This window comes from Notolepis coatsorum (assembly GCF_963971535.1).
Source record: "Notolepis coatsorum genome assembly, chromosome: 8".
In the NCBI taxonomy this organism is placed as follows: Eukaryota; Metazoa; Chordata; class Actinopteri; order Aulopiformes; family Paralepididae; genus Notolepis; species Notolepis coatsorum.
The window spans coordinates 128,581,956-128,609,625 of record NC_140172.1 but is presented as its reverse complement, the minus strand read 5'-3'; the positions used below and the strand labels follow the sequence as shown (position 1 = coordinate 128,609,625).

General features: G+C 44.3%; 1 pseudogene across 1 annotated transcript in view; it reads right to left on the bottom strand.

The window, feature by feature from the left end:
- Nucleotides 1-27,670, bottom strand: part of LOC311233137 (transient receptor potential cation channel subfamily M member 4-like) — an 88,478-nt pseudogene that overhangs the window by 9,360 nt on the left and 51,448 nt on the right. The window contains exons 14-19 of the transcript XR_014621072.1: nucleotides 16,848-16,977; nucleotides 15,991-16,136; nucleotides 14,934-15,046; nucleotides 14,226-14,336; nucleotides 5,581-5,630; nucleotides 3,891-4,126 (exon numbers count right to left, since the gene is read on the bottom strand). The product of XR_014621072.1 is annotated as a transient receptor potential cation channel subfamily M member 4-like (transcript). The remainder of the gene's footprint in view (nucleotides 1-3,890; nucleotides 4,127-5,580; nucleotides 5,631-14,225; nucleotides 14,337-14,933; nucleotides 15,047-15,990; nucleotides 16,137-16,847; nucleotides 16,978-27,670) is intronic.

The following is a 27,670-nucleotide window of genomic DNA, read 5'->3' as shown; positions in this document are numbered from 1 at the left end:
TAATGTTTTGGGCGGGAAAAGCAATACTTTTATTCTTTTTTTGTATTTTATTTTTTTATTATTTTTTAAACAAACACAAACAAACATGACAACACACGATAATATATACAAGCATTAGTTAACTTGACAGTGCACATCCAATGAAATCAGCATTTAGTTAATTGTCTTATACAGGATATACCTGTTATCTAAAAACCTATACACATATGTATTATGCTCTAGCTCGTACCCCCCCCTCCCGGACCCCCCATTGGATAATCCAACCATTATAACTTGTTCCTAACCATACACTACCATTATATGCTAGCTTTTATTCTCTCCACCACTTCTAACCACATTGTCATTTTGGATTCATTGAGACCCAAAGTATGTAAGAATCCAGACCTTCCGGCAATTTTTTTCCGGTTGAAACCATTGTGATGCTATCAGCTTTTTAGCCACTGTGATACCAGATAAAACCAATCTCTTTCGCTGTGGATGTTCTGCATACTCAAAAACATCATTCAGCAGTAATACAGAGGGGTGTACAGGTATATTCAGAATTAAGAGATTTGATAATTGCTGGGTCACTTCTTTCCAGAATATCTTAACTGGTGGGCAGTCCCAGTACATGTGCATAAATGTCCCCTCATCCCCATTTGTACATAAGGAGCATTTGGAGTCTTGTTTAAGACCCATTCTGTTCAGTCTTATAGGAGTCAAGTATGTCCTATGGATATAGTTAAGATTGATTTGTTGATGGTCCGGGTTCCTTGATGCAAGTCGAACATTTGCCCAGGCTTCTTGCCACTCAAAGTCTATTTCCAGGTCTGGTATATCCCTCCTCCAAATAGAGTCTAGGTGGAGGGTTTCATACGAGGCCGTTAGTAATTGATGATAAAAATCTGATACAAAACCTCTCGATGTCTCTCTTTCATAGAAAAAATTGTGGTATCTGTGGTGTGCAATTGGTATCGTTAATGGAACACCGTGAGCCTTCAAACATGCCAATAACTGTGCGTAAAAATAATATGTGGACTTAGTGAGATTACATTTTTTGCGTATTTCATCGAAACTACAAAAACCCTGTTTGTTGAAAACGTCTCCTAATGAGTGTATGCCTTGCTTTTCCCATCTAGGGAATCTTATAGGTTGTTTTCCAATCAAGAGTGCATTGTTATTGAATAAGGGAGTATGATTATGCCATTTATGTGGGATAGAATCTTTTTTTTGTGTTTCACGCCATATCCGGATCGCATGAGTGATTATGGGGCCAAATTTCCGTTCGCATTGCTTAATTGATAATTTGGTGTATACTATGTCCTTCAGCCTATATGGAGCTACTATATTTTCTTCTAAATTTCTCCAGGATACTGATGCTTGGGGATCAAACCATGTTGTTAGTGGTCTTAAAGTGTACGCCTTAAAATAGTGGTAGAAATCTGGAAATGCCATACCACCGTCTGCTTTGTTTCTCTGTGCGGTGGATCTTTTTATACGTGGTGGTTTGTAATTCCAAATAAATTTGTATGTGGAGGAGTGTAATTCTTTCCAGTAACCCTTTGGAGGGGGTAAAGGTAGCATTGAGCTGAAGAAGTTGATTCTAGGTAGGACGTCCATCTTAACTATTGATATCCGTGCCTGTACTGAGTTTTTAAGTTTTGACCACCTGACAAGGTCGTATTTGATTTTGTTTTGGATTTTTATGTAATTGTGCTTCACCGTTTGGCTTATGGTAGGAAATATTTCAACTCCCAAACATCTAAAGTGTTTTACCATCGGTATCTTTTCTGGGAGGGTTATATTTCTTTTTGCAGGGGCGTTAAGTGGGAGGAAGGCCGACTTCGGCCAATTTATCCTAAATCCCGATAAATCTCCAAAGTCCTCAATCAACTTGAGAAGATGAGGCAATGCGGTGTTGGGGTTTTGCATGAACAATATTACGTCGTCCGCATATAAACTAATTTTGTGTTGTGTGCCCTTGATTACGATTGGTTCTATGGATTGGGATTGTCTTATATATTGTGCTAAAAGCTCTAATGATAGATCGAATAGTCCGGGACTAAGAGGGCAACCCTGTCTGGAAGAACGTGATACCGGAAAGATTTCGGAGGTGATTGTGCCTGTTGTAATCATGGCCGATGGGTCTTTGTATAATACTTTAATCATATCAATTAATCCTTTTCCTAACCCCATCCTTTCTAATACTGCCCATAGATACACCCAATACTTTTATTATAAGGTAAAAATGCGACCTATAGCAGCATTAAGGGCAGGTTTTAAAGCACTGATACAACGTCTCTCTGACCACCTCTCGTATCTCCTATAGCAGCTTTAAGGGCAGGTTTTAAAGCACTGATACAACGTCTCTCTGACCACCTCTCGTATCTCCTATAGCAGCTTTAAGGGCAGGTTTTAAAGCACTGATGCAACGTCTCTCTGCCCACCTCTCGTATCTCCTATAGCAGCTTTAAGGGCAGGTTTTAAAGCACTGATACAACGTCTCTCTGCCCACCTCTCGTATCTCCTATAGCAGCATTAAGGGCAGGTTTTAAAGCACCGATACGTCTCTCTGCCCACCTCTCGTATCTCCTATAGCAGCATTAAGGGCAGGTTTTAAAGCACTGATACAACGTCTCTGCCCACCTCTCGTATCTCCTATAGCAGCATTAAGGGCAGGTTTTAAAGCACTGATACAACGTCTCTCTGCCAACCTCTCGTATCTCCTATAGCAGCATTAAGGGCAGGTTTTAAAGCACTGATACAACGTCTCTCTGACCACCTCTCGTATCTCCTGATGACTCCTCCATCGTTGGATACATCACCAACGACAACGAGGAGTACAGAGATGTGGTGGAGAGCTTCACAGAGTGGAGCAAGGAAAACCACCTACAGCTCAACATCAGCAAGACGAAGAAGATGGTGGTGGACCATCGGCGGAGCAAGAGGAAGCCCCCAACTCCCATCATCATCCAGGGGGTGGAGGTGGAAAGGGTGGAGAATTACAAATTCCTGGGTGTTCTCATGAACAACAAACTGGACTGGACGGACAACACCGAGGCCCTCTACAGGAAGGGACAGAGCAGACTGTTCTTCCTGAGAGGGCTCAGGTCTTTTAATGTCTGCAGCAAACGTTCTACCAGTCTGTGGTGGCGGGTGCCCTCTTTTTCGCTGTGGTATGCTGGGGGGGCAACACCAACACAGACAAAATAAACAAACTGGTAAAAAAAGCAAGCTCTGTGGTGGGAGCGGACCTGGACCGTCTGGAGGTGGTGGCAGAGGGGAGGACGAGGAGGAAGCTGCATGCTATCCTTGAGAACCCCTGCCACCCCCTCTATGATGAGCTGACCGCAATGCGGTCCACGTTTAGCCACAGACTCACCCCCCCCCGACATACCACAAAGCGCTTTGGGCAGTCCTTTGTGCCGGTGGCAATCAGGCTCCACAACCAAGCAGGGCCAGGACGGGCCAACTGCTGTGAACTGGACGAGCTGGGTTGTGGACTGTAACAAATTAATTTAATTATTTAACAACACATTCATGATTGGACTTGTTTCTTTTTCACCACTTTTTTAGCTCTTTTTAGTCCTATTTTAGCTATTTTTATCCCTGTGTACTTGTCCATCTTGTTTTTAACACATGTATGTTATGTATAAACTGTTTGTTAATTGCTGTTTTTAAATTGCTGTTACGCTGCTTATGCTGTAAAGGACATCTTAATCTCCCCTCGGGGATAAATAAAGGTTTTTAAATTCAAATTTCAAATTAAAATCCTATAGCAGCTTTAAGGGCAGGTTTTAAAGCACTGATACGTCTCTCTGACCACCTCTCATATCTCCTATAGCAGCTTTAACGGCAGGTTTTAAAGCACTGATACAACGATGGTGAACACCCAGAAGTACAGCACCCACCACTCGTATCTCCTCACAGACGATGGTGAACACCCAGAAGTACATCACGTACTCGGCCACGGACGGCCCGGCGGGGGGCGGCGGCCTGAAGTCGACCAATAGCACGTAGGCGAACAGGAGCAGGAACAGGAAGTACATCAGCACGTTGCCCAGGAAGGCGGTGACGGGCGCGTACCAGAACTGACGCCACCGGGAAGGGAAGGGGCGCCGGCTCGGCGCGGGGGAGCTGGGGACGCCTGAGGGGGGGGGGGGGGGGGGGGGGTAAAGACACACAGTACAACAGTACATTTGAGCATTTTGTACTTTAGTTTTGTATATATGTATTTTTTTTTTATCTATTTTTTGTCCTCACTTTTTTCCCGTATTTTTTCTCCCATCCCAATTTAGTAGTTATGCCAATTCCCTTCCTGGTCGTTGCGCGCATTTTCCCCCCTACTGTCGGCCTAGCGAGGGTGAAGACTATCACATGTCTCCTCCGATACATGTGGAGTCAGCCAGCCGCTTCTTTTCACCTGACAGCGAGGACTCTCACTGGGGGAGCGTAACGAGTGGGAGGATCACACTACCTCCCCCAGATCCCCTCCCTGCTGAACAGGCGCCCCGACCGACCAGTAGGAGTCGCTGTTTACAACGACCAGGACACATACCCCACCGGCTTCCCACCCGCTAACACTGCCAATTGTGTTAGTAGGGACGACTGACCAAGCCAGAGGTACCGCTGACAGCTGGATTCGATCCCAGAGTCTCTGCGGTGGTAGGCAAGTGCTTAGTCCACTGCGCTACCCAGCCGCCCCTTATATTGTATATTTTGTATAGTGTTTATTCTTTTAAGTTTTACTGTATGAACTGAAACACAATCTCAAGAGGCTCGTACAGAACCAAGCATTTCACTGTAATGTACCTTATAAATGTCACAAATAAAACAAAACTTGAATCAGAAAATACAGAGCGAAGAAATATAAATTGCTGCTTGTTAAAGGAACACAGCAACATTATGGGAAATGCGCTCAAGTCAGACAAGAAGATAGAAGGCTATTAAGCTACATAGCTAGTCTTAGCACAAATGAATGGACGTGGATATGGATCAGCTAGCCTAGCTTTTTTTTTGTATCCACTTTTTCTCCTTATTTTTCAATTTTTCTCCCATCCCAATTTTGCTGTTTCCAATTCTCCCCTCCCCTGTCTTGAACGTTGCTCGCATATGCCCCCCACAGGTCGGTCGTAGGGAGGATAGAAGCCTTGCATCACGTGTCCCCTCCGGTACACGAGGAGGCAGCCTGTCACATCTTTTCACCTGCCAGCGCAGACTCTCATTGGCGAGGTGTAACGTGTGGGAGGCTCACACTACCCCCGCTATTTCCTGTCTCTGCTGTGCAGGCGTCCCCCAACCGACCTGTAGGAGTCGCTGTCCACAACGTCCAGATTACCATCCATCGACTTCGACCCGCTGACTCTGCCAATTGAGCCAGTATGATGGCCGGCCCAAGCCGGAGGCAACGCCGACATCCACAATTAATTTGTGCTAAGCTAAGCTAAGCTAGTGGTCCGTATCCACTTCCATCCGTTTGTGCTAAGCTAGGCTAGCTTGCAGCCGGATAGCTTTCTACTGAACGCACAGAGAGGAGACTGGTGTCTATCTTCTCGTCTCTCTCTGGAGAAGCCGGTGAGCAGATGTTTAGATATCTCTCACCTTTGATGTTGGCCGACCGGGGACTGTTGGTGCCGTGAGCCTCCGCTTCACTGAGAGGAACAGATGTTTCAGTTAACAGTCGGCATGGGCATCGATTTCAGAATATTCCAGTAATCTAACGGAACGTAGACCAATCGCAGCCACTCTTATTGTCTGGGACCAAATACGGCCACGCCCCATTCCCAGTAAAAAGTGGGAATCTCTAGAATGGGTTTTGGGCGACGCTGTATACGGAAGTGACTCTCAAGGTGACGATTAGACAACACTTTCTGTTGTCAGTAGATGGCAGCATTGGTTTAAAATTAAAAGGTGAAAATGTTGAAAACTACATGAATACATTTCCCAAGAGCGTTAGCACAGGTCACATGTCACTGGGATGTGTCCATTCTTCGATGTAATCTGAACAGTGGTAAACGCCTCAGTAGTGACCGCGAATGGTAAACTAATTATCTTAACAAAAGTGCATCATTAGCATTAAGTTTGTTGTCTAAAGGGAAACATAATGGTACAATTTAAGATTTGAATGTTATCCACATAAAGGACAAATAAAACATCGTTAATTTGTAAGAAACCTCAATGAAAACGGCGCAGGGTAAGTAATATTCGCTATTGTTATGAAAATGTGATAGAATCCTATAAAAATGTGGACGCACTTGGTCACCGTGACGTTAATACTTTCCCTCATTTTTACTGGCACCTACACTGTGTAGTGTATTGAGAGGGGACCCTATTAACTGTTACACTGTGTAGGGCGGCTACGTGGCGTAGTGGGCAAGGCGCTCGCCACAAATGCAGAGACGCTGGGCTCGCCTGTTCGAGCCCAGCGCTCCACATTGCTTTCAGTTTAGCTGGTCGTTCATACTAATACACATTGGCCGTATTAGGGGGTGGGAAACTGATGGGTGGGGATCGGGCGTTGTGGACAGCGACTCCTACAGGTCGGTTGGTGCGCCTGCGCAGTAGAATCAGGAAGTGTCGGGGGCAGCGTGAGCCTCCCACGCGTTACTCCTCGCCACTGAGAGATCGAGCTGCGCAGGTGAAAAGATGCGACTGCTGTTACCTCAAGTACCGGAGGGGACTTGTGCTATGTATGACTTAGTCCACATTGCAGCCGGCTTGTGGGAGGCAAGAAACAGCGTCCGTGACAGGGGAGGGTTGAATTGGATGATACGAAATTGGGATGGGAGAAAATATAGAAAAAAATGGGAGAAAAAGTGGATCAAAAAAAAAATATATATATATATATATATATATTTTTTTTAGATCTTTCCCTGAGAGTCCACATTACAGTTCTACTTTTGTTTTTATGTGAAAAGTGATGCACTGACAGCACTTAGCACTGACTGCACTCAGCACTGACTGAGAAAGTACACATTACAGTTCTACTTTATAAAATGCTAATTGTAAATATGTTTGTCAATGTTAATAATATGAGAAAGTCCACATTACAGTTCTACTTTAGTTTTGATGTGAAAAGTGATGCTGCATAAGATGACTGCACTTAGCACTGACTGAGAAAGTACATATTACAGTTCTACTTTGACGTTTTAATGTTGGACCAAAGCATTGCATGTAATTAGAATACAGGCAAATAAAAGTCATCTAGTTTAAAGTACAATCTTGGCTGTCTTTTTCTCTCAACGCTTCAATAGGTAGATCTTGCGTTCACAAAAAAAAAAAAAAAGTGATATTGGGCTTAAAAAGGTTGGTGACCACTGGTGTAGTGTATTGACCTACACTACTGTGTAGTGTATCGAGAGGGGACCCTATTAACTGTTACACTGTAGTGTATCGAGAGGGGACCCTATTAACTGTTACACTGTAGTGTATCGAGAGGGGACCCTATTAACTGTTACTGTGTAGTATATCGAGAGGGGACCCTATTAACTGTTACACTGTAGTGTATCGAGAGGGGACCCTATTAACTGTTACACTGTAGTGTATCGAGAGGGGACCCTATTAACTGTTACACTGTGTAGTGTATCGAGAGGGGACTCTATTAACTGTTACACTGTGTAGTGTATCGAGAGGGGACCCTATTAACTGTTACACTGTAGTGTATCGAGAGGGGACCCTATTAACTGTTACACTGTGTAGTGTATCGAGAGGGAACCCTATTAACTGTTACACTGTGTAGTGTATCGAGAGGGGACCCTATTAACTGTTACACTGTAGTGTATCGAGAGGGGACCCTATTAACTGTTACACTGTGTAGTGTATCGAGAGGGGACCCTATTAACTGTTACACTGTAGTGTATCGAGAGGGGAGCCTATTAACTGTTACACTGTAGTGTATCGAGAGGGGACCCTATTAACTGTTACACTGTGTAGTGTAACGAGAGGGGACCCTATTAACTGTTACTCTGTGTAGTGTATTGAGAGGGGACCCTATTAACTGTTACACTGTAGTGTATCGAGAGGGGACCCTATTAACTGTTACACTGTAGTGTATCGAGAGGGGACCCTATTAACTGTTACACTGTAGTGTATCGAGAGGGGACCCTATTAACTGTTACACTGTGTAGTGTATCGAGAAGGGACACTATTAACTGTTACACTGTAGTGTATCGAGAGGGGACCCTATTAACTGTTACACTGTGTAGTGTATCGAGAGGGGACCCTATTAACTGTTACACTGTGTAGTGTATCGAGAGGGGACCCTATTAACTGTTACACAGTGTAGTGTATCGAGAGGGGACCCTATTAACTGTTACACTGTGTAGTGTATCGAGAGGGGACCCTATTAACTGTTACACCGCTGAACGGCATTCTGGGTACAGCCCACTAGCTAGCCAGGTTGCATAACATTCTGGTAACAGCTGGGAGAACAGAAAAGAAAGATGAAGAATGGACAACATGGTATTATGTGATCACATCGACAGACAACATGGTATAATGTGATCACATCGTCATAAACATACCTGTACATAGTAATACTACAACTCTGTACATATATCTGTTTAGCACTATTACTCCGCAGTATTTATATATTTTATACCCAGTTGAATCACCTGTACATTGTATATTACTAGGGGTGTAATGGTACACGTATCCGTACCGAACAAGTTTCAGTGTGTACCGTACCGAACGGCTGTGTAGGCTGTGTTAACCACTAACGACCGCCCACCAGGGGCTGTTTTTTTCACAATCTAATATAATTATTATTATATATTTTTTTTTACAAGTCGATTATTAATTTCAATATAGAATATTCGTTGACAGCCCTACAAGTACAATTAGTTACTGCACACTACATCACCCCTGAGTGGAACACGGAAAGCCAAAATTTCCCCCACTGTACCGAAACCCGTACCGAACCTTGACTTCAAAACCGAGGTACGTACCGTACCGTGGTTTTTGTGTACCGTTACACCCCTATATATTACTATTGTTGTTGGATACCAAACTTATTTTTGTTGTACTGTACTTGTGCTCTATGATGATATAATGTTTTTGTTTGTTTTGTTTATTTACACATAAAAACAATTACATATAATACAATATAATAGTAAGGGCATTTTATCAGATATTTGACCGATCTGCAAACTAAATCCTTACCAATCAATTTTTTCACTAATGTGTTTGTAAAGGTGTGTAGTAAGATGTATTAAAAAGTTGAAGTTCAAATCCTGTATGTTTTTTCGTAACAACTACTCAAATTTGAGGTACCGAATACCGATTTTCGAACAATCTAAAATGTTCAGTTTGGCCTTGGGTAACTTGTTGTGAGGGGTCAAACTATGGGGTTTTCATGATTCTGAGTTGATTGCAATCATTTATTTTTCACTAAAATCATTCCTTTGTGGAAAAATGGCTATGCCCACCTTTCCCGCTCGGCCCCCCACCCCCCCACAATGCCTTTCCACTGCTAGCATAAAAATTGTTTGATTACTTTACTATTTGCCCTTTTAGGACTTATTATTATTATTATTATTATTATTATTATTATTATTATTATTATTATTATTATTATTATTATTATTATTATTATTATTATAGTTGGTTGGCATTCAGAGTGAGGACGTTTAGAGTTAACATGCTGAAGCCATTTGCAACCTTCATTTGATCATGGACAGACCGCTTTTTACGCCTGATATGTAAGTATTATCTAAATGTTTTACTTGAAATATTTCATGTCACTACTTTGGTAATTAAATGTAACATACTGTACAAGTTATCAACTTTGCTTACTTGTTAGCTGTGTAACAGTAGGCGCAATAATATGGTTAGCTAGCTAACGTTAAATCCATGATGTATTACTCCATGATTAGTTGTCAACTTTTCGTACTCGTTAGCTATGTAACATTAGGCGCAACTTTGCTAAATTGTTTCATCTGTGAAAGCCCGGAGACACCAGCTCAGAGGCTGATACAGCCAACTCCTAAAGGCTACCCTACTTTTTTGGAACAAGCACAAGTAGTTGAAAATGCTAAGATTTTGGAACGTTTGAAGGAGGCTCAGAACATAGGAAGACTCAGGTACCACAAAAAGTGTAAAGCTGATTTATACAACAGATTTGTTGAAGTCACCAAGAACTCAGGCCAAACATTAAAGGCAGAGAAAGAGTCAGCAAAGAAGAGAAGATGCACTTGCTCTGACTTCAGTGCAGCTTCTGCATGCAGTTCTACAAGTTCATGGTCCATTCAGCTTCTGTACAAGAATGTATGCATTCTTCTTTGCACGGATCTACAAAACTTCCAGAGGAAGCTAGAAAGAGATACAGAGTGCCAGATAATTTGACTGCCGATAGACTGAAGGCAAGCTTGCGGAAGACAGCACAGAGTTGCGGGGATGACTGGGGCACTGAAGTTGTTGGACGTCTGGAAGGGATCAATGACCTTGTGGCAGAAGAAACCCTGTACCATTTGCGCTGCAAAACTCTTTTTGAGACAGGTGGCCATTACTCCAAGACTGAAGATAGAGGACAAAGGAAGAAATTGATGAGGAACGAGAGGCTGTTTTTGTTGAATTCTGTGATTGGTTAGACTCAGAACGCGAGCATGGGGTGATGACTCTTGACCAAGTCCACAAAAAGCTACAGCAGTTTGATCCGTCACCAGATAAGAGCCTCTCTTATTCAAAGTATTGGCTAAAGAAGAAACTCCAAGATAAATTCCATGACACCTTGTATTTCACATCACAGGAGAGAAGGGCAGATGTGCTCTGCCTCAAAGATGACACAGACAACATTCTGTGAGAGCATCATGCTAATCTTGAGCATGGAGATGAGAAGACTCAGATCATAAAGACTGCACTAAAGTTTGTATGCAACGACATCGCCATGGTCGATCTAGACCCAAAGTCATACCCCACAGCACACAGTATGACTGACATCCTGTCATAGTCACGGTGAGAGCCTTCCTCACCCCTCGTCCTCTCACACCCTTGTATGGGCAGCATCCGACCCCAGGATTCCCACGCTGCCAGTGGGACACTAATTGACACGGCTGTGATGGATTCCCTCGTCAGCGAACTACTACTTCAGCCCACGGATCCTGCTCTACCCTCGTCACAGTGTTAACCTAACTTCCTAGGTACGACAACAAACCCTAGCCTTGCTACTCTATCCTTGTTGAAATACCTTGTCCTAATCTTGTTCTCTCTGTGCCCAGGACCACCGCTCTGGTACACCTCCCACCTGGACACCCTGTGCTGCACAAGGAGTGCACCTGCTCTCGTCCATTGCACATTCTTGTACCTGTTGCACATTCTGATGTTGTAAACCTGTCTGCTTGGGGGTAAACATTAAAGCCAACCTAAAACGCTCCATTCTTTCTCCACCTGTGTTCTGCTATTGGGCTCCGCCAACCCCTGCCCTAACACATCCAGAGTCAGATGTTCCTGAGGCCAATAGTGAAGACTGACGAAAGAGTAGTCATTTTGGGGCAGAACTTCATAAAGGCCTGTCGGCCTCGATCAGGAGTGTTGCCATAGATGGGGCTTGCCATACAACTTGATCATAGATTTGGGTCAAAATGGATGCTCAACAAGTTACACCAGCTGGGATACACAGATTCGTATTCCGAGACACAACTACAAATACTGTTTCCTTAATGACAGGAATGGAGATGGCATCCAAGATACTTCTGATACTCTTTATACCATTGTGGAAGAAACTGATGAGCAGATCGATGATGAGGTTGCGGTTGACCTTGAGGATCTATCATTTACGATAGCTAGTGGAAGTGAAACTAGCCATCACAATCGGGTGGTCATGGAGGTTGGGGAAACAACCAATGTATTCACTCAGTTTGTCGGAGACAATATAGATTTAAGAATTGTCTCTATTCAGGGAAATATTCCTTTCCATTCAGTGGGTTGGATCAAAGTCACCTCTCCGGCACCATCTTTGCCAGATCCCCAGACGACAGCAGCTGTGAGTGAAGTTGAAGGCACTTGACAGAGCTAAGATCCTGAGAGGAGCTGAAGTGAAGATTCTTCCATTCACCAACAGAACAAGGACAGGGATAAACACCATCACATTTCTTCCCATTACTGAGCTCGCCTCTTCTGTGACACAAGACCAGCTACTCCTCACTCCGGGCGATACACTCTGGTCAGCAGAGTATGTCTCTGAACCCCAGTGACTATGGATGGACATTAGGTGTACATGGCTATGAGCCAGTCCCAACACTAGACCCCATGGCTCCTGAGGAGCTACTGCAGTTCACAAGCTGCAACTGTAACGGAGATTGCAGCAACCGGCGGTGCAGCTGCAAGAGGAATGACGTTAAGTGCATCTCAGCATGTGGAGTCTGTAAAGGAATGTCATGCAAGAATTGTGGTCATGATGGTGGTGAGTCTGGAGAAGACTCAGAGATTGACTCCTGAAGTGATCAGCACTTGTAACTACTTGTAACTACAAATAAAGCTACTTTCGAATTTAAATATAAGAGTGGGCGTGGCCTTTTTTCAACCAAGGAATGATTTTAATGAAAAATAAATTATTGCAATCAACTCAGAATCATGAAAACCCCCTAGTTTGACCCCTCACAAGTTACCCAAGGCCAAACAGAACATTTAAGATTTTTCGAAAATCGGTATTCGGTACCTCGACTTTGAGCAGTTGTTACGAAAAAACATACAGGATTTGAACTTCAACTTTTTAATACATCTTACTACACACCTTTACAAACACATTAGTGAAAAAATTGATTGGTAAGGATTTAGTTAGCAGATTTCCATATATTTCCCTTACTATAATCCACAAAGATGTGAAGGAGAATTGCCTAAAAACATGTGGCATTCTCCAAGAAGCAAAATTATACATACAATTATTAAATATATATATATATATATATATATATAATATACAAATATAAAATTATAAAATTATACTGAGATTACATCAATATAATGTAATCTAGTCTAATCGAATCTATTTGAGTACCGATCAAATTCACTACTTCAGAACAGTGTAGACCAGGGTTTGGCCTCGGGACACATTTCTTCCAAGCCATTATATGGCGGGCCAGAATAAAAAACAATGGCTAATTTAATATATTGATAGTGAAAAGTTTTTTTAACCTCTGTGACAGATCACCTTATAACTGAGACATACATTTGTGGCATAGGCAGAAAATAGATACAAAATAAACTAGCTGCATAGGTGGCATAATAAACTGTAAACGAAATGTTTGCAGACATGTAATTCCATAAATTACATACCTTTGTCTTTTTGCCATTTTTTATTATAAAACCAGAGACAAGCTCCTCTCTCCATCCTACACTACACGCAACCAATGCGTCTATCCGACGGCCCGTTCTTTGGAGCGCACTGGACTACGATAGGAATTTTGTCCGCCGACTTTTTTCCAGTTGAACAAGCCTACATTGCACCTCGCTGCCTACCTGTTATTCACTCTCAACATGTATAAAACTAAGTATAATAATAAGCATTCTGTAGGTGGTGGTAGTTTCTCTGTTTGGACAATATAGCTTAATATATAGCCTAGTCGGTCTGATATAAAAAACATAAAAGAATTAAATAAAATAATGTTCTCAAAATAATCTGAAGGGCCAGAAATGATTGCCGCCTATTGCCGACCACTGGCGTAGACTCCCAGACCATCAGGTAACTGGATACAAACGACTGAGATCAGAGAGATCTAACAATCTAATGTCACCATGCTTCTTCCACATGGTGGTTGGTATTGGACATGTATATACAGTAGCTGCATCTCATACAGTAGCTGCATCTCATACAGTACTGTAGCTGCATCTCATACAGTACAGTAGCTGCATCTCTACAAGAGGCCTATTAAAATGCAGAGTATATCATGCAGTACTGCCTGCATTCAGGAATCTCTAGGAGTTTATATGAGAGAACGTTACATGTGCTTGATGTAGTCTATATGAGAGAACGTTACATGTGCTTGATGTAGTTTATATGAGAGAACGTTACATGTGCTTGATGTAGTTTATATGAGAGAACGTTACATGTGCTTGATGTAATTTATATGAGAGAACGTTACATGTGCTTGATGTAATTTATGAGAGAACGTTACATGTGCTTCATGTAGTTTATATGAGAGAACGTTACATGTGCTTCATGTAGTTTATGAGAGAACGTTACATGTGCTTCATGTAGTTTATATGAGAGAACGTTACATGTGCTTCATGTAGTTTATATGAGAGAACGTTACATGTGCTTGATGTCGTAGAAGGAGAACACTGTGGTGCCGTAGGTGCCGTCGCTGTCCCGACCCGGAGCATCCTCACTGGGTCTCTGGTCCTCCTGACTGTCCTCGTCCTCCCTGGGGGGGGGAGAGAGAGAGAGAGAGAGAGAGAGAGAGAGAGAGAGAGAGAGAGAGACAGTGAGAGAGAGAGAGACAGTGAGAGAAGGAGATGAGGTTGGAGGAGCTAACCTGAAGAGATGAGGTGGGAGGAGCTAACCTGATGAGGTGGGAGGAGCTAACCTGAAGGAGATGAGGTGGGAGAAGCTAACCTGGAGGAGATGAGGTGGGAGGAGCTAACCTGGAGGAGATGATCTGGGAGGAGCTAACCTGAAGGAGATGAGGTGGGAGAAGCTAACCTGGAGGAGATGAGGTGGGAGGAGCTAACCTGGAGGAGATGATCTGGGAGGAGCTAACCTGAAGGAGATGAGGTGGGAGGAGCTAACCTGAAGGAGATGAGGTGGGAGGAGCTAACCTGAAGGAGATGAGGTGGGAGGAGCTAACCTGAAGGAGATGAGGTGGGAGGAGCTAACCTGGAGGAGATGAGGTGGGAGGAGCTAACCTGAAGGAGATGAGGTGGGAGGAGCTAACCTGAAGGAGATGAGGTGGGAGGAGCTAACCTGGAGGAGATGAGGTGGGAGGAGCTAACCTGAAGGAGATGAGGTGGGAGGAGCTAACCTGAAGGAGATGAGGTTGGTGTAGCAGAGGACGGGACAGAAGAAGGTGAGGAGCAGCTTCCACACCTCGGTGCTCCTCTTCATGTCACCCCACCAGATCTGAGACAGTAGAGACTGGAGGAGGAGCAGGTTATCTTAAAACATCTCAAGCCAAAGTCTAAGTGTGTATTTGTCACATACACTATATACAAGTACAATGGCCGTCTGCATATAAGCCATATAACTCAGCCTAGCTTAGCGCAAATTAATGGAAGCAGATACGGATCAGCTAGCCTAGCTTAGCTTAAAACTCCGGGAGAGGTGTTTTTGGCCAACAGCTATGCTAGCTGATCTGTATCTACTTCCATTAATTTGTGCTAAGCTAGGCTAGCTTGCAGCCAGATAGCTTTCTACTGAACGCACAGTAGAGGAAACTGGCATCCATCTTGTCGTCTGACTCTGGAGAAGACGGTAAGTGGTAGCCCATAAAGTAAACCCATAAAGTAAGGCCATAAAGTAAGGGCATAAAGTAAGCCCATAAAGAAAGCCCAAAATGTAAGACCATAATGTAAACCCATAATGTAAGCCCATAAAGTAAGCCCATAATGTAAACCCATAAAGTAAGCCCATAAAGTAAGGCCATAATGTCAGCCCATAAAGTAAGACCATAAAGTAAGCCCATAAAGTAAGACCATAATGTAAGCCCATAATGTAAGCCCATAATGTAAGACCATAATGTAAACCCATAATGTAAGACCATAATGTAAGACCATAATGTAAGACCATAATGTAAACCCATAATGTAAGACCATAATGTAAGACCATAATGTAAGACCATAATGTAAGACCATAATGTAAGCCCATAATGTAAGACCATAATGTAAGACCATAATGTAAGACCATAATGTAAGACCATAATGTAAGACCATAATGTAAGCCCATAATGTAATACCATAATGTAAGCCCATGAGCCCATAACGTGTTCCTGTAAGTGGAGACGACATGACTCCAGACAGACCAACTAGACTCGTGAGAAAGGCGTGGCGGCGACAGACAGACAGACAGACAGACAGACAGACCTGCACCCCGTCGTGGCTGAAGAACAGACGAGCGTCGGCGCTCATGCCCATCTGCAGGCAGGTGCTGCCGCCCCACACCGGGGACTTCCTGATGAGCAGCGTGAAGGAGCGCGCCTCGTCGCTCTGGTAGCAGGAGCTGAACACGTCTGCATCCACAGAGAGGGGAAGAGCCGTCTTTACCAAGTCAGATCTCTCAATAAAAGACGGGGCTTTCAAACTAAATGGTGTTGAGTCTCAACTAGGAAGTGGTCCGTACTGTACTGTATGATGACAATCCATTTGAATCTAATGTAATGTAATATGTAGGGCTGTCCCCAACTAAGGATTTGGATAGTCGACTATGATTGGCCAAAATTTGCTGTTAGTCGACTAAAAAAAAGAAATAAAAAATTTAATATTTTCTTTTTTTATCATTCCATTTGGGCTGTGGGGGTGCTTAATGTCTGAAGGAGTCGACTGAAGGCTTCTTGTCCTCTGCAAAAGCATGCAATTGGTCCACTGATGGATACATCTTGATATTTGTCTAGTCTAGTGTGTTCATTAGATGGGTGAAATCCTCTTTCAGTGCCTCTGTGCCTGTTTTCGTAGGCAGTTAGCCTCTGGTATGCGTGCCATTAGCGTTAGCCACGCGTATAGGCCTCTTTTCCTTTAGAAAGAATGATACAAAATATATATATATATTTTTTTTTAATATAATTGTTTTTCTTTTTTTTTATTCGACTAAGGTTGGCAGTCGACTACGGCTCCTTTCAACCGATTAGTCGACTAATCGACTAATAGGGGTCAGCCCTAGTAATATGACATGATAGTAGTGTGTGTAAACTGATCCAGGGTCAGGGTTAATGTCATGGTCTCACCGTGCGCCAGGTTCTCAAACCTCTGAGCCAGATCCTTCATGGACAGCTTGGTCTCCGTCTCACTCTCCCACTTGGACAACTCTCTCAACAACTTACAGCCACTCAGAGCACTCAGCACCGACTCGCCTGCCTAGAGAGAGAGGAGAGGAGGAGGAGGTGGAGAGAGAGAGGATAGAGAGGAGGAGGAGGAGGAGAGAGAGAGGAGAGGAGGAGAGAGGAGAGGAGAGAAGAGATAGAGGAGGAAAGGAGAGAGAGAGGAGAGAAGGAGATGAATGAATTCTTTATTTCGAATATTTACAAATATACAATAAACTAATATTTTTCGAAATGTTTACAAATAAACAAGCGAAAGGATAGGTTTGAAGTAGGGATGTCCCGATCCAATCACGTGATCGGGGCCGATCACGTGATTTTCTGAAGATCGGGATCGACAAAAAAAAAAAAAAAAAGGATTTTTTTTAATTTTTTTTTTTATTCAACAAACATGACCATGTTCACGTCTTATTCATACTGATGCCTTAGTTTTGGTTTTAAATTGCATATCATCATTCATTTATTTATTGTCACACAGAGCAGAAGAATTTTGCCAAAACAAACCAATAGTATCCAGCTGCAGAACGGCAGACCAGCCACACTCTCAGATCCAAACGCATTTCCTTTGATTTAATTATACATCAAATGATTTATGTCAAGGATTGCAATGCCTCGCTTGAATGAAGTTAACTTTTCACCTGGATAACGTCAACATTCAGGGTGAATGTAATGTGAGAAATTGGGATAAAAAAAAATTATAAAAAAAAAAAAAAAAAAATATCGGATCGGGAAAGATCGGTATCGGTAGATACTCAAAATCACATGATCGGGATCGGATCGGGAGCAAAAAAACGTGATCGGGACATCCCTAGTTTGAGGCCAAGTGGCTTATAGAACAACCTACACCTAATTAAAAAACAAAGGCCAATTCTGCAAAAAGGTTAAAGTTTGCAAAATGAAACAATCAACAAAAACTGATCCCGAAAAGAACATTAACACTTTCAGCGCCAGAGGGCGCTGTTTACTGTTACTGATACTGTTTAAAGTATACGAATATGTGGCAGTGTTTGCAGGGCTCAAACTATATTATATATCATAGCTATGGATATAATACTATTACCCATTGACCTCGAGTATCTATCGTTCAATTTGTGAAAAGGAAATAATTTTTTCATCCATACATTCTCATTTTATACCGTGGTGAATATCAGTATCGTTTTAGAGTAATCCTGTCTAATCCCAGAAAACGACGCTATGCAGCAATACGTGCATTTCACTCAAAACCGTGCCGTTTCTCACCTGTATCAACAATCAATCTGAAATCAACGCTATATTATCGGTATTATGTTTCATCATGTGAATACATGAAAGCGTTTTTCTAAGCTTTGATCGTCACCAACGGAATACGTTACACGCACACACTACACACATACGCTCGGATCGCAGTGAATGGATTCTTGGATCAACGCAAGATTGATACCATATACCCCTTACCTTGACTAGGATGTACTCCTAAAAGAATATTCCAATGATCTGATCGCCATTCCAAGTATTGATGTTGATCGTGTTGCCAACATAATCCACCAAAGAACATGAACCGGGAGTGCTTGATTCTCCTCAATCCATGTGTTATAAACTCTTGTCCTGCTCGACAAGGAAAACCCGGCCCAGACTTTTTAGATTGACGCACAGCCAAAGCCAGAGAGTTTCAAAGAATGTGCAATACCGGCCGCAAGTTGGCAGGCGGCGGTATTGGACGTTTGCGATCTCAGACCCATTCCCAATGATAACATCAGGCTCCCTGGATGGATAATCAATGGAAATAGCGAATAAAATAAATAACGGCCAAAACCCGACTATACTCGGGTCTGGCGCTGAACGTTCGGCGAGTTAACCCGACTATACTCGGGTCCGGCGCGGAATGAGTTAAGCCAACATAGGAAAATCAATACTTAATCTACAATACCCGAGTTACATGGTAGAGAAAACAGATTCTAGGTTAGATTTGACTATAAGATTCTAGAACCCTGTTTTTAAACATCTTTTTAAACTTAAAAATACTCCTGCTGTTTTTTTATTTCATCCAGGTAGATTGTTCCAGAGTTTCACTCCTTTAACCCTTTCAGTGCCACGGACGACATATCTCGTTTTATTAGCCCCCCCACTGAGTGCCGACGACGACAAATATAGTTTTATTGTTTATTAGCGATCTGAAATCATATTTCATCAACCGAGTTTCCCGTTGGTACACCAGCTCCTACAGGAGCTCAGAATGGAAAAAAGCGCCCCCTATAGTCTATCCCTGTGTAACTGCAGGTCAGTCGCTTAGACTGACCTGTGATCTGTAGATATGTAGAGGCGGAGCCAGCTGGTTCCTTGTGCTGGCAAAAAGTCTGATCAACATGGAAGTCATCGCGGGACGGGAATCAGCCTGGAATATATATTCACAGCAGCCAATACTCAATCAATAAGCGTGATCGATATTTGGAATGGCGATCAGGAATTGGAATGATCTTTTTGGAGAACATCTGATCTGAGGTAAGGAATCTATTTTACCAGTCTTGGGATAATCAGAGTTGTATTCGCTGAGATCTCAGCGTTTGCCCTATGTGTGATGTGTCTGTGTGTGCGCGATCGCTGATGAGGAAATAAGAGAATCGATTTTTCAGCTCGCGTCCATAGCGTGCATACGTACACATATACTATCGATAATCTAGCGTTTATTTGAAACAGATTCCAGTAAATGTCTTTTATCATGGAATCTTTATATTTTCCTTGAAAACGAGGGCTTTTCAAAATGCTATAAAACGAAAATGAACCGATAAAAAAACAATCCGCTTCGACAATGTTGACTGCAAACGAGTCATTGATAAAGCGACGGGCAGATTAGACACATAATTTAAATCATAGATTAGGCGGTTTTAAACTAACATTGAAGTGGATGGTGTCATTCAACGGCTCATACATCCCCTCTTCCTGGACTACCTCTCGCCCCCCTGCCACCCCCACCCGCCGCACCGCCAACCTCGATAACCTTCGCTCCTTCCTCCCTGCTCCCCCATCCATCTCCCTTGCTCTCCTCAACACTCGTTCTCTCTCTAACAAATCACCTCTGATTTATGAACTACTACTGGACAACAACCTTGACCTACTCCTCCTCACTGAAACCTGGCAACAGCCCTCGGACTTCTACTCCCTCAACCAAGCTACCCCCCCAAATTACAGCTTCATCGCCAAGCCCCGCCTCTCTGGCCGAGGGGGGGGGGTCTTGCCGTTTTCCACAAACTCTCCCTATCCATCACTGAACTGCACCTAAACCTCCCTCCCATGCTATCCTTTGAATACCGTGCCCTCTCCCTCCCCAACTCTATCACTGCACTACTCCTCTACCGCCCTCCAAAGCCTCATCCCTCTTTTCTAACTGAAGTTTCTGATCTCCTGACCATAGCCTCCACTCTCTCCACCCGCCTCCTACTTACCGGTGACCTCAACATCCATGTTGACCAACCAAACTCAAACCTCACTCCTGACTTCCTCTCCCTCCTTGACTGTTTTAGCCTCACCCAGCACATCAACTTTCCCACCCACAACAAAGGCCACATACTTGACCTTGTTTGCTCTGCCTCCCTACCCATATCCAATCCTCACCCCATCCCATTCCCACTCTCTGACCACTACTGCATCCTTTTCGCTGCTCCCCTTCCCCCACCCCACCACTCCAATAAACGCACCATCTCTTTCCGTAACATAAAATCCATTGACCCTCTCACACTGTCTCAGTCCATATCCTCTGCCTTTCCCCCTGACTCCGCCCCCTCTAACCCCGACGACTATGCCCTCCTCCTCAACTCTACTCTCTCTGACTCCCTCGACTCACTGGCACCCTTGAAAACCATCACTGTCTCATTCACCACCTCCTCCCCCTGGTATACTCCGGAACTCCGCTCTATGAAGCAGACCGGCAGTCAATTAGAACGCCTCTATAAAAAAAAACCACCTCACCATCCACGCCGACCTCCACAAACAGCACGTCTCCTCCTACCGTGATGGACTCCAAGCTGCCAAATCTGCCCACTACTCCACCATCATCAACAGCAGCAACCGCAACCCCGGACCCTCTTCTCCACTGTCAAGAAACTCCTACAACCCCCGGACAATAACTCACTCTCCTCCCCTGACCTCTGCAACTCGTTTCTCCTCTTCTTCAACAATAAAGTATCTCTAATCAACAGCTCACTGACTGCCCACATCGCCAATTCCCCCACCCTCGCCCCCCCCACCAACATTTTCCCCCCACCTGACTCCATCCCTCCCACCCCTTTTACTGCCTTCGCCCCAGTCGACTCCTCTTCATCATGGACCTCATGACCACCTCCAAGACCACTACCTGCTCCCTTGACCCCCTACTCTCACCAAAGCCGGCCTCCCTGCTCTCATCCCCCACCTCACCGCCCTTTTCAACCAGTCACTATCCCTAGGCCACGTCCCCTCCCCCTATAAACTCGCCGCTGTCACCCCTGTCCTCAAAAAACCCATTCTTGACCCATCCAGCCTCTCCAACTACCGCCCCATATACAATCTTCCTTTTTTCTCTAAAACACTGGAACGCATTGCTGCCTCCCAACTCCACTCCCATTTCCAGTCCAACACCCTCTATGAACCCCTTCAGTCTGGCTTCCGTCCCGCTCACGGCACCGAAACTGCACTGGTTAAGGTCATCAACAACCTCCTCATCTCCGCTGACTCCGGTGCCCTCAACATCCTGATCCTACTCGATCTCAGTGCAGCCTTTGACAGTGTGTCACTCCATCCTCCTCCAAAGGTTGCACCAACTGGGTGTTGAGGGCACAGCACTTTGCTGGTTCTCCTCCTACCTCACAGACAGACACCAATTCATCTCCCTCTCCAGCCACACCTCCTCCCCCTCCCCAGTCACACAGGGGGTCCCCCAAGGCTCAGTCCTCGGCCCCCTGCTCTTCATCTGCTACATTCTCCCCCTTGGTCACATCATCCGTAAATACCACCTCAACTTCCACTGTTACGCTGACGACACCCAAATCTACATCAGTACACAATCCCCCCACAGCCCACCCCTCAGTCACATCGAATCCTGCATCACCAAACTCCAAACTTGGATGACTCACAACTTCCTCAAACTGAACAGTGACAAGACTGAACTTCTCATCATTGGCACCAAAACCACCCTCACCAGATCCGGACCCATCACACTCACCATCAACGACTCCACCATCACCCCCTCCCCCCTAGTCCGAAACCTTGGTGTCCTCCTTGACCCCACCCTCTCATTTGACCCCCACGTCCGCTCCATCGTAAAAATATCCTACTTTCACCTCCGCAACATCGCAAAAATCCGTCACTGCCTCTCCCCCCCCCGCTGCTGAATCCCTCATTCACGCCTTCATCTCCTCCCGCCTGGACTACTGCAACTCCCTCCTCACTGGTATCACCTCCCGCTCCCTCCATAAACTGCAAATGGTCCAAAATTCAGCCGCCCGCCTCCTCACTAACACCCGGTCCCGCAAACACATCACTCCTGTCCTCCACTCCCTCCACTGGCTCCCAATCAAACACTGCATAAACTTTAAAACACTACTTCTCACCTTCAAAGCCCTCCATAGCCTGGCCCCCCCCTACCTGACTGATCTACTTCTTCCCTACTGCCCCACCCGTTCCCTCCGGTCCTCCTCCACTGCCTCCCTCACTGTCCCGACATCCAAGCTAAAAAACTTCGGAGATCGGGCCTTCTCTCGTACTGCACCCCGACTCTGGAACTCCCTCCCCCAGTCCATCAGAGACTACACTCTCCACCTTCAAAGCTCGCCTCAAAACCCACCTGTTCTCCCTTGCCTTCAAACCCCCCCCACCCTTAAACCCCCCCCTCCCCTCTAACCTGATTGATGTCTGTCTCCAGTCTTTTTTGTGCTATCATGCTGTCTCCCCTGTTCCCCCCATGGTCTCATGTTCCTTTTGTTTTTGTTTCTTTGTTGTTTTTGTTTTTGTTTCTTTGCTTTCATTTCTTTGTTTGTACTCTTGCTCCCGACTACTGTCAGCGACTTCGGGTTATTGAGAAGCGCTATATAAATTAAACAAATTTAACAAATTAAACAAATCACGGTGTTCCATTAGACATACCAATTGAACACCACAGATACCACAAATTCTTCTATGAAAGAGAGACATCGAGAGGTTTTGTTTCAGATTTTTATCATCAATTACTAACGTCCTCGTATGAAACCCTCCAACTAGACTCTGCCTGGAGGAGGGATATACCAGACCTGGAAAATGACTTTGATTGGCAAGGAGCCTGGGCAAATGTCCGACTTACATCAAGGAACCCGGACCATCAACAAATCAATCTTAACTATATTCACAGGACATACTTGACTCCTATAAGACTGAGCAGAATGGGTCTTAAACAAGACTCCAAATGCTCCCAATGTACAAATGGGGACGAAGGGACATTTATGCACATGTATTGGGACTAGTGGTCTGCAAGGGCCTTGAAATAAAGCCCGAGCCCTGCCCGAGCCCTTGAACTTCAGGCCCTGCCCGAAAATAAGCCCGACTGTAAATAATATTTTAAGCCCTAGCCCGCGTGAAAACCAGAAAAAAATTATTATTATTATTATTATTATTAAAATATAATTTTTTTGTATTTGTTTTAAATATTCGAAACACGGTTTTATATGAACGTAATAAATAAACAAAACTAAGAAGCATTTACATAGCCTGTTTCGCAATGCCGTCTCTCCCAGTGCTCGCTTATATAGACTGACTCACACTGTCACACATCAGCCTCAAAACGTATTGAAGGCTATAGAATCTTCTTTGACACACGCACACACACACACACACGACACACAATAGCCTACCCAGTCAAACAAACAAACAGAAAACAGAAATCAGATTTCGAGCAGAGCAACGTAATGAAAATCACAACAAAACAAGTAGCAGTCGCGACCCAGCAAATAGTAAACATCACTCACCAGACGTCAGCAACGCGTTGAACACCGTTAACAAAATCGGCTACATACATCCCAAGAACAAATTAAAACGTTCGCCAACTGGCTATATTCCAACACAACCAATCGAGTTGAACTTGTCCCCTGAGTTCTCTCTGCGCGCTGCAGTAATTACATCCAAATGTTTCTCTGGCGCAAAAGAGAAAGCGAATCTTAAAACGAAGGTTATCATATAACCCTAGTTATATGAAAAAAAAAATAAAAAAACGCAATAAAAAAAAAAAAAAAAAAAAAACGGCGGTGCCCGGGCCCGGCCGAGCCCGAATTATTTATAAAAAAAAAAGCCCTACCCAGCCCGAACCCGCCGGGCCGGGCCGGGCCCCGTCAGGCCTGGGCAAGGTTGCAGTGCACTAATTGGGACTGCCCACCAGTTAAGACATTCTGGAAAGATGTGACCCAACAATTATCAAAACTCGTATCTTGGAATATACCTGTACACCCCTCTGTATTACTATTGAATGATGTTTTTGAGTTTGCAGTAAATCCACAGCTAAAGAGATTGGTTTTATCGGGTATCACAGTAGCTAAAAAGCTGATCGCATCACGCTGGTTTCAACCGGAAAAAATGTGCCGGACTAATGGTAGTGTCTGGTTAGGTGCGAGGGATAATGGAGGTACTATCCAAGGTGGGGTCCGGGAGGGGGGGGTTCGAGCTGGAGCATATGTGTGTAGGTTTTTAGATAACAGGTATTAGGGGTATATCCTATATAAGACAATTAACTAAAATGTGATTTCATTGGATGTGCACTGACAACTAATGCTTGTATATCTTATTGTGTGTTGTCATGTTTGTTTGTGTTTGTTTAAAAAAAAATACAAAAAAAAAATACAAAAAAAAAAAAATTAAACAAATTATTATTATTATTTAAATCAAGGTTAAGCAACGGCTCTGAAAGTGTTAACTGACACAGACATACTTTTAAGTGTGGTTCGAGCTCTAGGCTGTTTGAAATTGAGTGCTCTTCTTAAATTATACCTCACCTCTCGTTCTTTAAACAAAATTTGTAAGTTACTTGGCAGTTGATAACTTCTAGCTGTAAAAACTATCTCTGCTGTTTTAAGGTCATGAAAGCCCTTAGATCAAAAAACAGTGTGTTTGTAGGATGGAGATAACCATTGTTCACAACCATTATTGCCTTTTTCTGTAAGATAATAATAGGATTCAGATTAGTTTTGTATGCGTTTCCCCAAGTTTCTATACAGTAAGTTAGATATGGTAATACAATTTAATATGTGTCTGGTTTTTCTTAAGATACCGGTAGTTCTGTATCGTTAGTGGCTTAGCTTGGCATCGCTACTGCACTATCTCGCGTACGTGCACGCGTACTGAATAAACCACAAATGTACCTCTAATACCAGTATTAGTCTGACCACACCCCTCATCAGCTTACCTTCATAAGCAGGTGTGTGGTCACCTGCTCTCCTCCTTCTCGCTTTCACCACAAGGAAGAGGTGCCTCGGTAGATCCCCACACTTGACACCATGATGGAAGAAATTGGATTAGGAACAGCTTGGGAAACAAGGATACGTTGACATCATATCTTTATTTTCTCTCTCACTATTTTCGAGAAAATACGGCGATATTGTCTTCGTACTGGAGTGTCTAGAAGATGATGATCATTCTAAAAACCCTCCACCGGTTTTCGTATTGGGAGCACGCCGCTGCATGCTTCTCAACTGCAGTTCCTTGCTGTGTTTGTTGGGGTGAAACCTGTCAGGCCACGGCTGAACTGTCGGACATGCCGCTGTTGTGAGGAGCGGTGCGTTCCAGGTTGGGTGAGTAGTGTTTGCTGGCGGGCTCCACTTGTCTGTTAGTGCTATGGGGGCTACTTGACAAAGTTTATGGAAACCGGCCCCAGGCTAGGGTCCTTTGTTTAGCCGCCTAGGCGACAGAAGGCCTTGGTCTGGCGACCATTATAGTTTTAACTAGTGGGCCGCGACCATTGACACTGGTGATCCCTGTGTGTTCTGGACGAGTGGATTCTCTCTGTCACCGTGTTAAGACCCCATCTTTCATATCCAAATGAGAGTATTCCTTCACGAGGGGATATGTGCATGTAATGTGCGATAGCGGCAGATTCATGTTCAAAGTCAGCTATACAGGCCAGTTGGTACTGTGCTGATTCCGCCGGACGTGGTAATGTCACCGTTGTGAAGCGGTGTTGACGTCTTGTTTTCTCTTTTCTCTTAAAAAGTGAGGAGGGGTTCAGAACGGCGGCCTGTCTGGGTGAGTGTTATGTCATTGTTTACATGTTCATGGCTTACGGTTAGCCGGTCAGTGGCCTGGCGCGGGGTAGCTTAGCTTCTCGCGCGCCGCCGGGAGCTCGCTTCTGATCGCGTGCGTCGTTAGGTCGGCGTCTCGCGAGCGGAAGCAATAGCACCCGAACGGTTGGAGCAGCCGTTAGCTTGATGCTATTCTGTTGAACGTGCTTTGATTTTAACATGTTTTACACTCTTGACCACGACGTCATCCTTGACAGGGGATGTTCGTCGACCCTGCCTGAGCCTAGACGGGGATTGCGTCAACAAAGAGGACTGTAGCGACTGGTGGAGCGGCGACGCTGCCCGGGTCGAATAACACAGGACGGCTGTGTTCTACGGTGTCTTGTGACTGCACTTCGCTGATCTGCGTTCCGGGTAGGTACGGGGTTGGCCAGACCTCATAACACGTCTTCTGGTTTTACTTTGCTAAATGTATTGTGAATAACGGTGTTTTTTCCCAAAACGTGTGTTGTTGCAATGCATTTGGGATACGTTGCGGGTTGTGTGTGAGCTGTTTTTGTCACTGGCAGTTAGCTTCTCCGTGCAGATCGTGATGTATTGATCTGGTTGTTGTGTGAGAAACATCATGGTGTTTATGTGTACCGTGTACTCACTACTAAGGCAACTGACCTATGAAGCTATGCTTGGTGACAAGTGAGTAAAATAATGTTCTTTCTCAGACTGTAATGACAATGAACAGTGAGTTCACACATTAACAGGTTTTCCTGTTTTAACTGGCCGTATTGAGGGTAAAATAGGAGGATTGTGTTTTTCCCCCCCGGTTCCCTGGGGACTTTATCACCTCCTATCAGACATGTTGTGCATTAATTGTGTCTTTTGTGTGGTAGGGATACGATGTGACTCTTAGCTTGATTGCTGAGGTTGTGCTAAATCTGCTGGAGAAACTTATTTCCTAAAGGGAAATTGGTTTGGTTGCTGTCATGTGTGCTTAGCAAGGCCTGTGGTCGATACTAATCAAGAATGATGTATTCTCTCATTGTGAAAAAAACGGCGTTCCTCTGTTGAGTGTTTTTGCCATTTTTTGTAGGTGATGATGGGTTGTGTGTGTCATGTGACCTACAACTGGGTTGTACTGGCCACAGAAGCACATGTGTATGTTGGACCGGGGTTCTTAGAGCCTTCTCTATTCTGTGTTTTTCCTTAGTAAAAATCAGATAGCAGGTTAGCTCATGCGCTGTGTGGAGCTGTGAAACGCTTCATAGAGCTGACTATGACTGTGTCATATTCTCTTTTTGTCGTTACGTCGTATCATGGGTGTGGGGTCGTAAAGGGGTGAACTGGTAACCTTTCCTCTCCCCATTGTTCTGTCGGTCAGGGGTACACCCCCTGTCCTTCAAGGTACCCGTCACGTGGCGGTTCGGCACGTTACGGGGGGGGGGGGGGGGGGGGGGGGGGGGAGTTCCTGGTCCCACGGCCTGGTATATTGGGCGTGTGCACCGCAGGAATTCCCCCGCCATAGAGTAC